Genomic DNA, 17,078 nt, shown 5'->3' on the forward strand with positions numbered 1-17,078 from the left:
ATATATATATATATATATATATATATATATATATATATATATATATATATATATATATATATATATATATATATATATATATATATATATATGCGGGAAAACCACATTTGAAAAATAGAGAATACCTAATGCGTTTTTGTCTAATTAGCCTTCATCAGAGCAAAGTAGAATCCTACTTTGGATTATTCCAAAGTTAGTCTACTTTGTTCTGATGAAGGCGAATTAGCCGGAAACGTGTTAAGCATTCTCTATTTTTCAAATGGGGTTTTTCTTCATACTTGGATCAGTGTTTTTGTGATCACTGTTGCATATATATATATATATATATATATATATATATATATATATATATATATATATATATATATATATATATATATATATATATATATATATCCTCAGAGGAAATCACACATAATGCAATAGAGGGAATGTTTATGTCCCCTTGAATACAGTTTCTGTGTGCTTTTCTCCTACCACCCTCTTCCTTTTGTGTTTTGTTGTCTTTTATTAGATATTTAAAGGTTACAATATGTACATTAGTTAATACAATTAGCGCTTAAAGGTCATGGATCTCTTGTTAAAAAACACATGGGTATTAATAGTTGTTTTATTATGTAAAATAAATATAAAAGGCCCAAGGGCCATGTAGGAACAAGAATGCAAGGCCGGCAGAAGCTGCCATAAGTCTGGGAAGACAGAAGATTCTTTTGCTTTGAAGAAATTAGAAGACCCTGCTTCTCCATCCTCCTGTTTCCAAGATGGCGGCCACACCCTGCTTGCCCTGGACAATCACCATATGGAGAAGGACTGTGTGTTTACTGTGAAGAGGTCAACAAATGCAGTGCCAGCATGAGTCAGTCTTGAAAGGTAAACGGTGATGGCACCCTCCCAGTAACACAAAAGCCAAGCAGGCCCAGTGAGGAAGACCTGTTGAAGGGAAAGAAGGAGAACTTGTACTCATACATTTTTATTATATAAGATTCCTAAATATTAGATTGATATAAATTTGTGAGAGTATTCTGAGCATTTTGAATCATCTTGAGTCTTCTCCTCCCTAAGCAAATAAACTGTCAAAAGATTAAACAACCCCTGGCTCACAAGTAGCATACCCATCAATGCTTACCAATATAATACAAGGAGCCAAAGCTTCCTTTTATGAGAATAGATTTAAAGAAGCAAAATGAAATATGAACATTACATGGAAAGCCATCTCTAACATCCTAGGGTCTAAACAACAATCACATACCAAGCAGATAAAACTCTCCAAAGACGGTTACACACTTGCAACAGACTTAGATATTGCAACTAATTCCAATAGCTTCTTTTCATCAATTGGTGCAAACCTTGCCAGGAAAATTCCAGAGACCCAAACACAATATACTACATATCTCATAGGTAGCTAACTCTCTATTCCTTTTACCAGTCTTCCTGACAGACATTATATCCATAATTCAATTACTTAAAACCAAAGCTTGGAACATTAATAAAATACCATCTATAATATATAAGAGTGCTGCCCCTGTTCTTGCAACACCCATTCCTCTGCTATTCAACAAATCTCTAGTATCCTACTTTTCCTGATATCCTTAAAAAAGCAAGAGTGGTGCCAGTTCATAAAGGAGGCGAGACAACTGACAATTACAGAATAATATCACATTTACCTATACTTTCAACAATTGTTTTTTTTTTAAACAGCTCTATTCCTACTTCGTAAAATCTATATACTAAGTCCCTGCCAGTTTGGCTTTTGTTTCCAAATGAGTATCAATGATGCCATCATTAGACTGATATAATCTACACTGCCCTTGACAAAAATGAGTTCTCAATTGGCCTCTTCATTGACTTGAGAAAAGCCTTTGATACTATAAACCATAATTACCTCTTATTTAAACTTCACCACTATGGTATTCAAGGCCTTGCTTTGGACTATATTCGTTCCTATCTAAGTGACAGGAACTAATATGTACTCATCAATAGCATAACTCCAACCTTTGGACAAAAGTCCAACTTTTGCCTTATTCAAAAATATAACAAAAAAGTACCTAATTTCATCTTCATAGTTTTCTACCTAGTACTTTATGTTCACACTGTATCTAGTGCTACCTAATCCCCCAACATTTGTACCTAAGCCATATTACTTTACCACTGTAATCTTAGTAATCATCTGATATCATGGTTGTTGTATTGAGTGCATATTCTACTGCATTATTCCTTGAGATTTTTCCTTGAAACGATCCTCATATTATGCTTCAGTGAACCAACGTATAACCCTGAAATGTTATCCTCATGTACCTAGTATACAATCCTTGTTTCATTATTGTGTATTGTTATTATTGCGTATTGTTATTATTGTGTATTGTTATTAATAAAAATATTAAAAAATTATCCATTAATAAAAAACATGACCTTGAGAAGAAGTATAGGTTAGGAACCGTCTCCAAAGAATTCTCTAAGAATTACTCGTTATTGCTATCTAAAATAATTAGTCGAGCCAAAACTAAATACTACGAAGATAAATTTACCCAAATAAAGAGCAACATTAAAAAAACTTGGAGCACAATTTCACAAATATTGGGATCAAAGAAGATTTTAAATAACAAACCAACAGTCCTGTCCAATAACGTGGTCAGCTTTCAGCCTCTGATTCTGCTATTGAGTTCAATAGTTTCTTCTCTTCCATTGGGTCATCCCTTGCAAATGATATTCAACGCTAAACTATAATGCCAATCCTGATCTCAAAAGCTTCATAGAAGGTTGTAACAGAACCCATGAGCACCACACCAGAAATAAATACAGTTTTGATATTCCTAGAGTACGACTAAATCAAACCAGAAATGCTCTACAAATCAAGGGGCCCAGAATGTGGAATGACCTTCCCAACCATGTTAAAGACTGTACCTCTCTCAACCAGTTTAAGTTAAAAACGAAGCTATACCTAATAAATTCCATGTAACCCACCTTACCCCCCTGTTGTCAACCCATGTATGTTTTTTGTTTTTTTGTTTTTCAAATCAACGCTGTTTGAATGTAATTTTCTGTAATAATTTGTAATTGTATTTGTGCTGCTTTTTCAACAATGTTCCCCCCTCTTTTACCTCTATTTTTTATATGTACTCATCACATCTTTTCTTTTTACCCATTAGTTTTAAGCTGTAGTCATTAATGTTTTTCCTGCCCGAAACGCTTTGCGTAATAGTGGCTTTAGGCATTGTATGTACTAGCTCTATCTATAAAGCCAACAAACTTTGTAAATCTCTTTATGATGTACCTTACCTAAATAAAAATTATTATTATTATTATTATTATATATTCCATCTTCCAGTACTGATGTTAAGGACTATCTTACAGGTAACTATCCACAGCCTCTGTACCTAAAGCCTACAAATTCCACTGACGTTAATGAGATAATCCTTTCCCTTAAAACCAAGTCTAGTGCCCTTGAGGAGATACCAACTTTAATTTACAAAAAAGCCTCCAGATTTTTAGCCTCTGCTATTGCACTGCTCTTCAACAAGTCACTTGAACTCCAAATCTTTCCAGATATTCTAAAAAAAGCGAGAGTAACCCCTGTCCACAAATGTGGTGATCTCACTGATGTTAACAACTACAGACCTATATCAATCCTGCCTAACTTGTCAAAAATATTTGAAAAACTAATCTACAAGCAGATTTACTCTTATCTAGCCAAACACAATATACTTAGCTCTTGTCAATACGGCTTCAGACCCAAAAAAGCACTAACGATGCACTTATTAGTATGATTAACTTGATTCATGCAGCTCTTGATAAAAATGAGTTCCCTGTTGGGCTATTTGTGGACCTGCATAAGGCTTTTAACACTGTCAACCACCAACACCTTCTTCTTAAATTACATCATTATGGAGTCAGAGGACGCTCCCTGCAATACCTCAAATCTTACCTTACTGACAGGCTCCAGTATGTTTCTGTGAATAATTAAATTTCTCCCACCCTACCCATCAACATTGGTGTTCCTCAGGGCAGCATACTTGGCCCTCTCCTCTTTCTCATCTACATTAATGACCTTCCAAATCCCTCCCAACACCTCAAACCAATTCTATTTGCTGACGACACAACCTTCATTTACTCCAGTCCTGACCCCCTTGCTCTAAATGCCACAGTAAATACTGAGTTAAATAAAGTCCATCTTTGGCTACCTGACAACAAACTCACCCTTAACCTTGACAAAACTTTCTATATTCTGTTTGGCAATAAATCCTCTAATCAAATAAATCTCAGAATAAACAATACCCAAATTTGTAACAAAATAGATGGCAAATTCCTAGGCGTTCTCATTGACCATAAGCTGAATTTCCAGGGACACATTCTAAATATATCAAAAAAAGTTTCAAAAACTGTTGCCATTCTTTCTAAGATCAGATATTATGTTCCCCGCCCTGCCCTGGTGACGCTCTATTACTCCCTCATCTATCCATATCTCAACTATGGTATTTGTGCTTGGGGTTCTACTACCCAAAATCATTTACGTCCTCTAATTACTCAACACAAAGCTGCTATTACGATAATATCCAACTCTGGCCCCAGACATCACTCGGTACCCCTACTCAAATCTCTGAATATGTTAGATATTAAGTCACTGCACATTCTCTCATATGTATTATACATATATAAAACGCTGAACTGTAATGCCAATCCTGACCTCAAAAGCTTCATTGAAGGTTGTAACAGAACCCATGAGCACCACACCAGAAACAAATACAGTTTTGATATTCCAAGAGTACGACTTAATCAAACTAGAAATGCTCTACAAATCAAGGGACTCAGAATGTGGAATGACCTTCCCAATCATGTTAAAGACTGTATCTCTCTCAACCAGATTAAGATAAAAGCGAAGCACTACCTCATAAATTCCCTGTAACTACCTTACCCCTATATTGTCAACCCATGTCTGTTTTTTTAAACAACGCTGTTTGTCGTTCTAATTGTATTTGTGCTGCTTTTTCAGTCATGTTACCCCCCTTTTTTATCTTTATTTTAATTTGTTCTCAACACATTCTATACTTTAAACTCAACTTGTATTAAGTTATAGTCTTTAATGTTTTTCCTTCCCGAAACGCTTTGCGTAATAGTGGCTTTAGGCATTGTATGTACTAGCCCTATCTATAAATCTAGAAATTTTTGTAAAATCTGTTGTATGTATGTACCTTACCTGAATAAACATTTATTTATTAATTATTTATTATTGTGTATTGTTGTTATTCTAATCTGCTTTTGTGTCAAATTTCTTCAATGTACCTGTAAACATTTTTTTGTTAATTTTACTGTAATTCTTCTACTTAAAATTATCTGTACAGGTAAAGTAAATCTGTAAAGTACCTGTAAACATTTTTTATCAATTTTACTGTTAATTTATGTAAAAAATTTCTGTTAGTTTAAGGACTTGCCCGAAACGCTATGCGTGCTAGTGGCTTTACAAGAATGTAAATTCAATTTAATTTCTGTATTCTCTGTTAACCCCCAATGTACCTTCTTGTATATAAATAAATAAATAAATAGCCTCCCCCTACTCTACCATTGACAGTAGGGGGTGCCACAGGGCAGCATCTTGGGACCTCCTATTTCTTATACATTATATATATATATATATATATATATATATATATATATATATATATATATATATATATATATATATATATATATATATATATATATCGGACCTAGTAGCCAGAACGCACTTCTCAGCCTACTATGCAAGGCCCGATTTGCCTAATAAGCCAAGTTTTCATGAATTAATTGTTTTTCGACTACCTAACCTAACTTTTTCAGCTACCTAACCTAACGTAACCTATAAAGATAGGTTAGGTAGGGTTGGTTAGGTTCGGTCATATATCTACGTTAATTTTAACTCCAATAAAAAAAAATTGACTTCATACATAATGAAATGGGTAGCTTTACCATTTCATAAGAAAAAAATTAGAGAAAATATATTAATTCAGGAAAACTTGGCTTATTAGGCAAATCGGGCCTTGCATAGTAGGCTGAGAAGTGAGTTCTGGCTACTAGGTACGACATATATATATATATATATATATATATATATATATATATATATATATATATATATATATAACTTTAGAACACTTTCCCACCAGGAGACTCGAACCCTAGCCAGCACAGAAGCCTTCCAGCAACTGGCATAACAGGTACGCCTTAACCCTCTCCACCACCTGCTCAGACCCTTAAAAGAGATGGTAATTTCGGAGTATTTAAATACCCCAAAGATCAACACCTCCCAAGAGCACCAGAGCAAGTGAGGGGTCATTTAGACGTTAATTTCATCAAGTCCCTGTTAATATGGGAAGACACAGTGTCTCTGCTTAATGCACAACTCTCCTAAACACGAGAGTTAAGTATACAACTTTAGAACACTTTCCCACCAGGAGACTCGAACCCTAGCCAGCACAGAAGCCTTCCAGCAACTGGCATAACAGGTACGCCTTAACCCTCTCCACCACCTGCTCAGACCCTTAAAAGAGATGGTAATTTCGGAGTATTTAAATACCCCAAAGATCAACACCTCCCAAGAGCACCAGAGCAAGTGAGGGGTCATTTAGACGTTAATTTCATCAAGTCCCTGTTAATATGGGAAGACACAGTGTCTCTGCTTAATGCACAACTCTCCTAAACACGAGAGTTAAGTATACAACTTTAGAACACTTTCCCACCAGGAGACTCGAACCCTAGCCAGCACAGAAGCCTTCCAGCAACTGGCATAACAGGTACGCCTTAACCCTCTCCACCACCTGCTCAGACCCTTAAAAGAGATGGTAATTTCGGAGTATTTAAATACCCCAAAGATCAACACCTCCCAAGAGCACCAGAGCAAGTGAGGGGTCATTTAGACGTTAATTTCATCAAGTCCCTGTTAATATGGGAAGACACAGTGTCTCTGCTTAATGCACAACTCTCCTAAACACGAGAGTTAAGTATACAACTTTAGAACACTTTCCCACCAGGAGACTCGAACCCTAGCCAGCACAGAAGCCTTCCAGCAACTGGCATAACAGGTACGCCTTAACCCTCTCCACCACCTGCTCAGACCCTTAAAAGAGATGGTAATTTCGGAGTATTTAAATACCCCAAAGATCAACACCTCCCAAGAGCACCAGAGCAAGTGAGGGGTCATTTAGACGTTAATTTCATCAAGTCCCTGTTAATATGGGAAGACACAGTGTCTCTGCTTAATGCACAACTCTCCTAAACACGAGAGTTAAGTATACAACTTTAGAACACTTTCCCACCAGGAGACTCGAACCCTAGCCAGCACAGAAGCCTTCCAGCAACTGGCATAACAGGTACGCCTTAACCCTCTCCACCACCTGCTCAGACCCTTAAAAGAGATGGTAATTTCGGAGTATTTAAATACCCCAAAGATCAACACCTCCCAAGAGCACCAGAGCAAGTGAGGGGTCATTTAGACGTTAATTTCATCAAGTCCCTGTTAATATGGGAAGACACAGTGTCTCTGCTTAATGCACAACTCTCCTAAACACGAGAGTTAAGTATACAACTTTAGAACACTTTCCCACCAGGAGACTCGAACCCTAGCCAGCACAGAAGCCTTCCAGCAACTGGCATAACAGGTACGCCTTAACCCTCTCCACCACCTGCTCAGACCCTTAAAAGAGATGGTAATTTCGGAGTATTTAAATACCCCAAAGATCAACACCTCCCAAGAGCACCAGAGCAAGTGAGGGGTCATTTAGACGTTAATTTCATCAAGTCCCTGTTAATATGGGAAGACACAGTGTCTCTGCTTAATGCACAACTCTCCTAAACACGAGAGTTAAGTATACAACTTTAGAACACTTTCCCACCAGGAGACTCGAACCCTAGCCAGCACAGAAGCCTTCCAGCAACTGGCATAACAGGTACGCCTTAACCCTCTCCACCACCTGCTCAGACCCTTAAAAGAGATGGTAATTTCGGAGTATTTAAATACCCCAAAGATCAACACCTCCCAAGAGCACCAGAGCAAGTGAGGGGTCATTTAGACGTTAATTTCATCAAGTCCCTGTTAATATGGGAAGACACAGTGTCTCTGCTTAATGCACAACTCTCCTAAACACGAGAGTTAAGTATACAACTTTAGAACACTTTCCCACCAGGAGACTCGAACCCTAGCCAGCACAGAAGCCTTCCAGCAACTGGCATAACAGGTACGCCTTAACCCTCTCCACCACCTGCTCAGACCCTTAAAAGAGATGGTAATTTCGGAGTATTTAAATACCCCAAAGATCAACACCTCCCAAGAGCACCAGAGCAAGTGAGGGGTCATTTAGACGTTAATTTCATCAAGTCCCTGTTAATATGGGAAGACAGTGTCTCTGCATTAAGCAGAGACACTGTGTCTTCCCATATTAACAGGGACTTGATGAAATTAACGTCTAAATGACCCCTCACTTGCTCTGGTGCTCTTGGGAGGTGTTGATCTTTGGGGTATTTAAATACTCCGAAATTACCATCTCTTTTAAGGGTCTGAGCAGGTGGTGGAGAGGGTTAAGGCGTACCTGTTATGCCAGTTGCTGGAAGGCTTCTGTGCTGGCTAGGGTTCGAGTCTCCTGGTGGGAAAGTGTTCTAAAGTTGTATACTTAACTCTCGTGTTTAGGAGAGTTGTGCATTAAGCAGAGACACTGTGTCTTCCCATATTAACAGGGACTTGATGAAATTAACGTCTAAATTACCCCTCACTTGCTCTGGTGCTCTTGGGAGGTGTTGATCTTTGGGGTATTTAAATACTCCGAAATTACCATCTCTTTTAAGGGTCTGAGCAGGTGGTGGAGAGGGTTAAGGCGTACCTGTTATGCCAGTTGCTGGAAGGCTTCTGTGCTGGCTAGGGTTCGAGTCTCCTGGTGGGAAAGTGTTCTAAAGTTGTATACTTAACTCTCGTGTTTAGGAGAGTTGTGCATTAAGCAGACACTGTGTCTTCCCATATTAACAGGGACTTGATGAAATTAACGTCTAAATGACCCCTCACTTGCTCTGGTGCTCTTGGGAGGTGTTGATCTTTGGGGTATTTAAATACTCCGAAATTACCATCTCTTTTAAGGGTCTGAGCAGGTGGTGGAGAGGGTTAAGGCGTACCTGTTATGCCAGTTGCTGGAAGGCTTCTGTGCTGGCTAGGGTTCGAGTCTCCTGGTGGGAAAGTGTTCTAAAGTTGTATACTTAACTCTCGTGTTTAGGAGAGTTGTGCATTAAGCAGAGACACTGTGTCTTCCCATATTAACAGGGACTTGATGAAATTAACGTCTAAATGACCCCTCACTTGCTCTGGTGCTCTTGGGAGGTGTTGATCTTTGGGGTATTTAAATACTCCGAAATTACCATCTCTTTTAAGGGTCTGAGCAGGTGGTGGAGAGGGTTAAGGCGTACCTGTTATGCCAGTTGCTGGAAGGCTTCTGTGCTGGCTAGGGTTCGAGTCTCCTGGTGGGAAAGTGTTCTAAAGTTGTATACTTAACTCTCGTGTTTAGGAGAGTTGTGCATTAAGCAGAGACACTGTGTCTTCCCATATTAACAGGGACTTGATGAAATTAACGTCTAAATGACCCCTCACTTGCTCTGGTGCTCTTGGGAGGTGTTGATCTTTGGGGTATTTAAATACTCCGAAATTACCATCTCTTTTAAGGGTCTGAGCAGGTGGTGGAGAGGGTTAAGGCGTACCTGTTATGCCAGTTGCTGGAAGGCTTCTGTGCTGGCTAGGGTTCGAGTCTCCTGGTGGGAAAGTGTTCTAAAGTTGTATACTTAACTCTCGTGTTTAGGAGAGTTGTGCATATATATATATATATATATATATATATATATATGTATATAATATATATATATATATATATATATATATATATATATATATATATATATATTATATATATTATATATATATATATGTCGTACCTAATAGCCAGAACGCACTTCTCAGCCTACTATTCAAGGGCCGATTTGCCTAATAAGCCAAGTTTTCATGAATTAATGTTTTTTCATCTACCTAACCTACCTAACCTAACCTAACCTAGCTTTTTTTGGCTACCTAACCTAACCTTACCTATAAATATAGGTTAGGTTAGGTTAGGTAGGGTTGGTTAGGTTCGGTCATATATCTACGTTAATTTTAACTCCAATAAAAAAAAAATGACCTCATACATAGAGAAAAGGGTTGCTTTATCATTTCATAAGAAAAAAATTATAGTAAATATATTAATTCAGGAAAACTTGGCTTATTAGGCAAATCGGGCCTTGAATAGTAGGCTGAGAAGTGAGTTCTGGCTACTAGGTACGACATATATATATATATATATATATATATATATATATATATATATATATATATATATATATATATATATATATATATATATATATATATATATATATATATATATATATATATATATGCGAACAAGCCTGAATGGTCCCCAGGACAATATGCAACTGAAAACTCACACCCCAGAAGTGACTCGAACCCATACTCCCAGAAGCAACGCAACTGGTATGTACAAGACGCCTTAATCCACTTGACATATATATATATATATGGATTGTCATATATGTCAAGTGGATTAAGGCGTCTTGTACATACCAGTTGCGTTGCTTCTGGGAGTATGGGTTCGAGTCACTTCTGGGGTGTGAGTTTTCAGTTATATATATATATATATATATATATATATATATATATATATATATATATATATATATATATATATATATATATATATATATATATATGTCGTACCTAATAGCCAGAACGTACTTCTGAGCCTACTATGCAAGGCCCGATTTGCCTAATAAGCCAAGTTTTCATGAAATAATTGTTTTTCGACTACCTAACCTAACCTAACTTTTTCGGCTACCTAACCTATAAAGAAAGGTTAGGTTAGGTTAGGTAGGGTTGGTTAGGTTCGGTCATATATCTACGTTAATTTTAATTCCAATAAAAAAAATTGACCTCATACATAATGAAATGGGTAGCTTTATCATTTCGTAAGAAAAAATTAGACAAAATATATTAATTCAGGAAAACTTGGCTTATTAGGCAAATTGGGCCTTGCATAGGAGGCTGAAAAGTGCGTTCTGGCTACTAGGTATGACATATATATATATATATATATATATATATATATATATATATATATATATATATATATATATATATATATATATATATATATATATATATAGAACTTTAGAACACTTTCCCACCAGGAGACTCAAACCCTAGCCAGCACAGAAGCCTTCCAGCAACTGGCATAACAGGTACGCCTTAACCCGCTCCACCACCCGCTCAGACCCTTAAAAGAGATGGTAATTTCGGAGTATTTAAATACACCAAAGATCACCACCTCCCAAGAGCACTAGAGCAAGTGAGGGGTCATTTAGACGTTAATTTCATCAAGTCCCTGTTAATATGGGAAGACACAGTGTCTATGCTTAAGGCACAACTCTCCTAAACACGAGAGTGAAGTATAGAACTTTAGAACACTTTCCCACCAGGAGACTCGAACCCTAGCCAGCACAGAAGCCTTCCAGCAACTGGCATAACAGGTACGCCTTAACCCGCTCCACCACCCGCTCAGACCCTTAAAAGAGATGGTAATTTCGGAGTATTTAAATACACCAAGAGCACTCACTTGCTCTAGTGCTCTTGGGAGGTGGTGATCTTTGGTGTATTTAAATACTCCGAAATTACCATCTCTTTTAAGGGTCTGAGCGGGTGGTGGAGCGGGTTAAGGCGTACCTGTTATGCCAGTTGCTGGAAGGCTTCTGTGCTGGCTAGGGTTCGAGTCTCCTGGTGGGAAAGTGTTCTAAAGTTCTATACTTCACTCTCGTGTTTAGGAGAGTTGTGCCTTAAGCATAGACACTGTGTCTTCCCATATTAACAGGGACTTGATGAAATTAACGTCTAAATGACCCCTCACTTGCTCTAGTGCTCTTGGGAGGTGGTGATCTTTGGTGTATTTAAATACTCCGAAATTACCATCTCTTTTAAGGGTCTGAGCGGGTGGTGGAGCGGGTTAAGGCGTACCTGTTATGCCAGTTGCTGGAAGGCTTCTGTGCTGGCTAGGGTTCGAGTCTCCTGGTGGGAAAGTGTTCTAAAGTTCTATACTTCACTCTCGTGTTTAGGAGAGTTGTGCCTTAAGCATAGACACTGTGTCTTCCCATATTAACAGGGACTTGATGAAATTAACGTCTAAATGACCCCTCACTTGCTCTAGTGCTCTTGGGAGGTGGTGATCTTTGGTGTATTTAAATACTCCGAAATTACCATCTCTTTTAAGGGTCTGAGCGGGTTAAGGCGTACCTGTTATGCCAGTTGCTGGAAGGCTTCTGTGCTGGCTAGGGTTCGAGTCTCCTAGTGGGAAAGTGTTCTAAAGTTCTATACTTCACTCTCGTGTTTAGGAGAGTTGTGCCTTAAGCATAGACACTGTGTCTTCCCATATTAACAGGGACTTGATGAAATTAACGTCTAAATGACCCCTCACTTGCTCTAGTGCTCTTGGGAGGTGGTGATCTTTGGTGTATTTAAATACTCCGAAATTACCATCTCTTTTAAGGGTCTGAGCGGGTGGTGGAGCGGGTTAAGGCGTACCTGTTATGCCAGTTGCTGGAAGGCTTCTGTGCTGGCTAGGGTTCGAGTCTCCTGGTGGGAAAGTGTTCTAAAGTTCTATACTTCACTCTAGTGTTTAGGAGAGTTGTGCCTTAAGCATAGACACTGTGTCTTCCCATATTAACAGGGACTTGATGAAATTAACGTCTAAATGACCCCTCACTTGCTCTAGTGCTCTTGGTAGGTGGTGATCTTTGGTGTATTTAAATACTCCGAAATTACCATCTCTTTTAAGGGTCTGAGCGGGTGGTGGAGCGGGTTAAGGCGTACCTGTTATGCCAGTTGCTGGAAGGCTTCTGTGCTGGCTAGGGTTCGAGTCTCCTGGTGGGAAAGTGTTCTAAAGTTCTATACTTCACTCTCGTGTTTAGGAGAGTTGTGCCTTAAGCATAGACACTGTGTCTTCCCATATTAACAGGGACTTGATGAAATTAACGTCTAAATGACCCCTCACTTGCTCTAGTGCTCTTGGGAGGTGGTGATCTTTGGTGTATTTAAATACTCCGAAATTACCATCTCTTTTAAGGGTCTGAGCGGGTGGTGGAGCGGGTTAAGGCGTACCTGTTATGCCAGTTGCTGGAAGGCTTCTGTGCTGGCTAGGGTTCGAGTCTCCTGGTGGGAAAGTGTTCTAAAGTTCTATACTTCACTCTCGTGTTTAGGAGAGTTGTGCCTTAAGCATAGACACTGTGTCTTCCCATATTAACAGGGACTTGATGAAATTAACGTCTAAATGACCCCTCACTTGCTCTAGTGCTCTTGGGAGGTGGTGATCTTTGGTGTATTTAAATACTCCGAAATTACCATCTCTTTTAAGGGTCTGAGCGGGTGGTGGAGCGGGTTAAGGCGTACCTGTTATACCAGTTGCTGGAAGGCTTCTGTGCTGGCTAGGGTTCGAGTCTCCTAGTGGGAAAGTGTTCTAAAGTTCTATACTTCACTCTCGTGTTTAGGAGAGTTGTGCCTTATATATATATATATATATATATATATATATATATATATATATATATATATATATATATATATATATATATATATATATATATGTCGTACCTAGTAGCCAGAACGCACTTCTCAGCCTACTATGCAAGGCCAGATTTGCCTAATAAGCCAAGTTTTCATGAATTAATTGTTTTTCGACTACCTAACCTAACCTAACCTAGCTTTCTCAGCTACATAACCTAACCTAACCTATAGAGGTAGGTTAGGTTAGGTTAGGTAGGGTTGGTTAGGTTCGGTTGTATATCTACGTTAGTTTTAACTCCAATAAAAAAAAATTGACCTTATACATAATGAAATGGGTAGCTTTATCATTTCATAAGAAAAAATTAGAGAAAATAAATTAATTCAGGAAAACTTGGCTTATTAGGCAAATCGGGCCTTGCATAGTAGGCTGAGAAGTGCATTCTGTCTACTAGGTACGACATATATATATATATATATATATATATATATATATATATATATATATATATATATATATATATATATATATATATATATATATATATATATATTTATATTAGTATATTTTGGTAGCAGTCTTTCCTGTAGACATATATTATTAAATATGACCGAAAAAGTAAGATTAATAATTCTAAGACGAATTTTCTCGATCTTTCGTACGTTTCTTTTCACTGTTGGTGGTAATTCAAAAATCAATTCTCCAAAATTCATTTTTATTTCTAGTCTGACGCGACACTTGGGCGCGTTTCGTAAAACTTATTACATTTTCAAAGACTTTAGTTTACACATACACAACTGAATAGAACTTACACATCTTCGATTTGTTTATATCTACATTTGAGTGAGGTGGATAGGGTAAGGTGGTATTAATAGGGTATTAAATTCCTAAACACAATACAGAACACGAAATAATGGGTATTGAATAGAAGTGATTGTAGAAAGCCTATTGGTCCATATTTCTTGATGCTTCTATATTGGAGCGGAGTCTTGAGGTGGGTAGAATATAGTTGTGCATTAATTGGCTGTTGATTGCTGGTGTTGACTTCTTGATGTGTAGTGCCTCGCAAACGTAAAGCCGCCTGCTATCGCTGTATCTATCGATGATTTCTGTGTTGTTTACTAGGATTTCTCTGGCGATGGTTTGGTTGTGGGAAGAGATTATATGTTCCTTAATGGAGCCCTGTTGCTTATGCATCGTTAAACGCCTAGAAAGAGATGTTGTTGTCTTGCCTATATACTGGGTTTTTTGGAGCTTCAGTCCCCAAGAGGGCATTTGAAGGCATAGACGACGTTGGTCTCTTTTAAAGCGTTCTGTTTTGTGTCTGCAGAGTTTCTCATGAGTAGGATGGCCGTATTTCTGGTTTTATAGTAAATCGTCAGTTGTATCCTCTGATTTTTGTCTGTAGCGATAACGTTCCAATTAACAATATCTTTCAGGACCCTTTCCTCCATTTTATGAGCTGTGGAAAAGAAGTTCCTGCAAAATAGTCTAATAGGGGGTATAGGTGTTGTGTTAGTTGTCTCTTCAGAGGTTGCATGGCGTTTCACTTTCCTTCTTATGATGTCTTCGACGAAACCATTGGAGAAGCCAATGTGTAAACTAAAGTCTTTGAAAATGTAAGTGTCGCATCAGACTAGAAATAAAAATGAATTTTGGAGAATTGATTTTTGAATTACCACCAACAGTGAAAAGAAACGTACGAAAGATCGAGAAAACTCGTGTTAGAATCATTAATCTTACTTTTTCGGTCATATTTAATAATATATATATATATGTCGTACATATATATATATATATATATATATATATATATATATATATATATATATATATATATATATATATATAAATATATATATATACATAATATATATATATATATATATATATATATATATATATATATATATATATATATATATATATATATATATATATAACTGAAAACTCACACCCCAGAAGTGAGTCGAACCCATACTGCCAGGAGCAACGCAACTGGTATGTACAGGGACGCCTTAATCCGCTTGACCATCACGACCGGACAATAAGGAAGTGATAGCCGAAGCTATTTGAACCACTTCCCCGACGGCACTCGGATGGTAATCTTGGGCATAGCATTTTATCAAATCACCTCATTCTATGGGGCACACGTGAGGAACACAAATGCAAACAAGCCTAAATGGTCCCCAGGACTATATACAACTGAAAACTCACACCCCAGAAGTGACTCGAACCCATACTGCCAGGAGCAACGCAACTGGTATGTACAGGGACGCCTTAATCCGCTTGACCATCACAACCGGACAATAAGGAAGTGATAGCCGAAGCTATTTGAACCACTTCCCCGACGGCACTCGGATGGTAATCTTGGGCATAGCATTTTATCAAATCACCTCATTCTTTGGGGCACACGTGAGGAACACAAATGCAAACAAGCCTGAATGGTCCCCAAGACTATATACAACTGAAAACTCACACCCCAGAAGTGACTCGAACCCATACTGCCAGGAGCAACGCAACTGGTATGTACAGGGACGCCTTAATCCGCTTGACCATCACGACCGGACAATAAGGAAGTGATAGCCGAAGCTATTTGAACCACTTCCCTGCCGGCACTCGGATGGTAATCTTGGGCATAGCATTTTATGAAATCACCTCATTCTTTGGGGCACACGTGAGGAACACAAATGCAAACAAGCCTAAATGGTCCCCAAGACTATATACAACTGAAAACTCACACCCCAGAAGTGACTCGAACCCATACTGCCAGGAGCAACGCAACTGGTATGTACAGGGACGCCTTAATCATGCTTGACCATCACGACCGGACAATAAGGAAGTGATAGCCGAAGCTATTTGAACCACTTCCCCGCCGGCACTCGGATGGTAATCTTGGGCATAGCATTTTATCAAATCACCTCATTCTTTGGGGCACACGTGAGGAACACAAATGCAAACAAGCCTGAATGGTCCCCAGGACTATATACAACTGAAAACTCACACCCCAGAAGTGACTCGAGCCCATACTGCCAGGAGCAACGCAACTGGTATGTTCAGGGACGCCTTAATCCGCTTGACCATCATGACTGGACAATAAGGAAGTGATAGCCGAAGCTATCTGAACCACTTCCCCGCCGGCACTCGGATGGTAATCTTGGGCAAAGCATTTTATCAAATCACCTCATTCTTTGGGGCACACGTGAGGAACACAAATGCAAACAAGCCTGAATGGTCCCCAGGACTATATACAACTGAAAACTCACACCCCAGAAGTGACTCGAACCCATACTGCCAGGAGCAACGCAACTGGTATGTACAGGGACGCCTTAATCCGCTTGACCATCACGACCGGACAATAAGGAAGTGACAGCCGAAGCTATTTGAACAACTTCCCCGCCGGCACTCGGATGGTAATCTTGGGCATAGCATTTTATCAAATCACCTCATTCTTTGGGGCACACGTGAGGAACACAA

The 17,078-nt window shown here is 38.5% G+C and overlaps 1 long non-coding RNA gene across 1 annotated transcript in view; it reads right to left on the reverse strand.

Moving 5' to 3' along the window:
- Positions 1 to 830: 830 nt before the first annotated feature.
- The window catches only part of LOC138357473 (uncharacterized), a 172,736-nt gene continuing 156,488 nt past the window's right edge, over positions 831 to 17,078 (reverse strand). The window contains exon 3 of the long non-coding RNA XR_011225026.1: positions 831 to 930. This is a non-coding gene — a long non-coding RNA (uncharacterized lncRNA). The remainder of the gene's footprint in view (positions 931 to 17,078) is intronic.

This window comes from Procambarus clarkii, chromosome 78, assembly GCF_040958095.1.
Source record: "Procambarus clarkii isolate CNS0578487 chromosome 78, FALCON_Pclarkii_2.0, whole genome shotgun sequence".
NCBI lineage: Eukaryota > Metazoa > Arthropoda > Malacostraca > Decapoda > Cambaridae > Procambarus > Procambarus clarkii.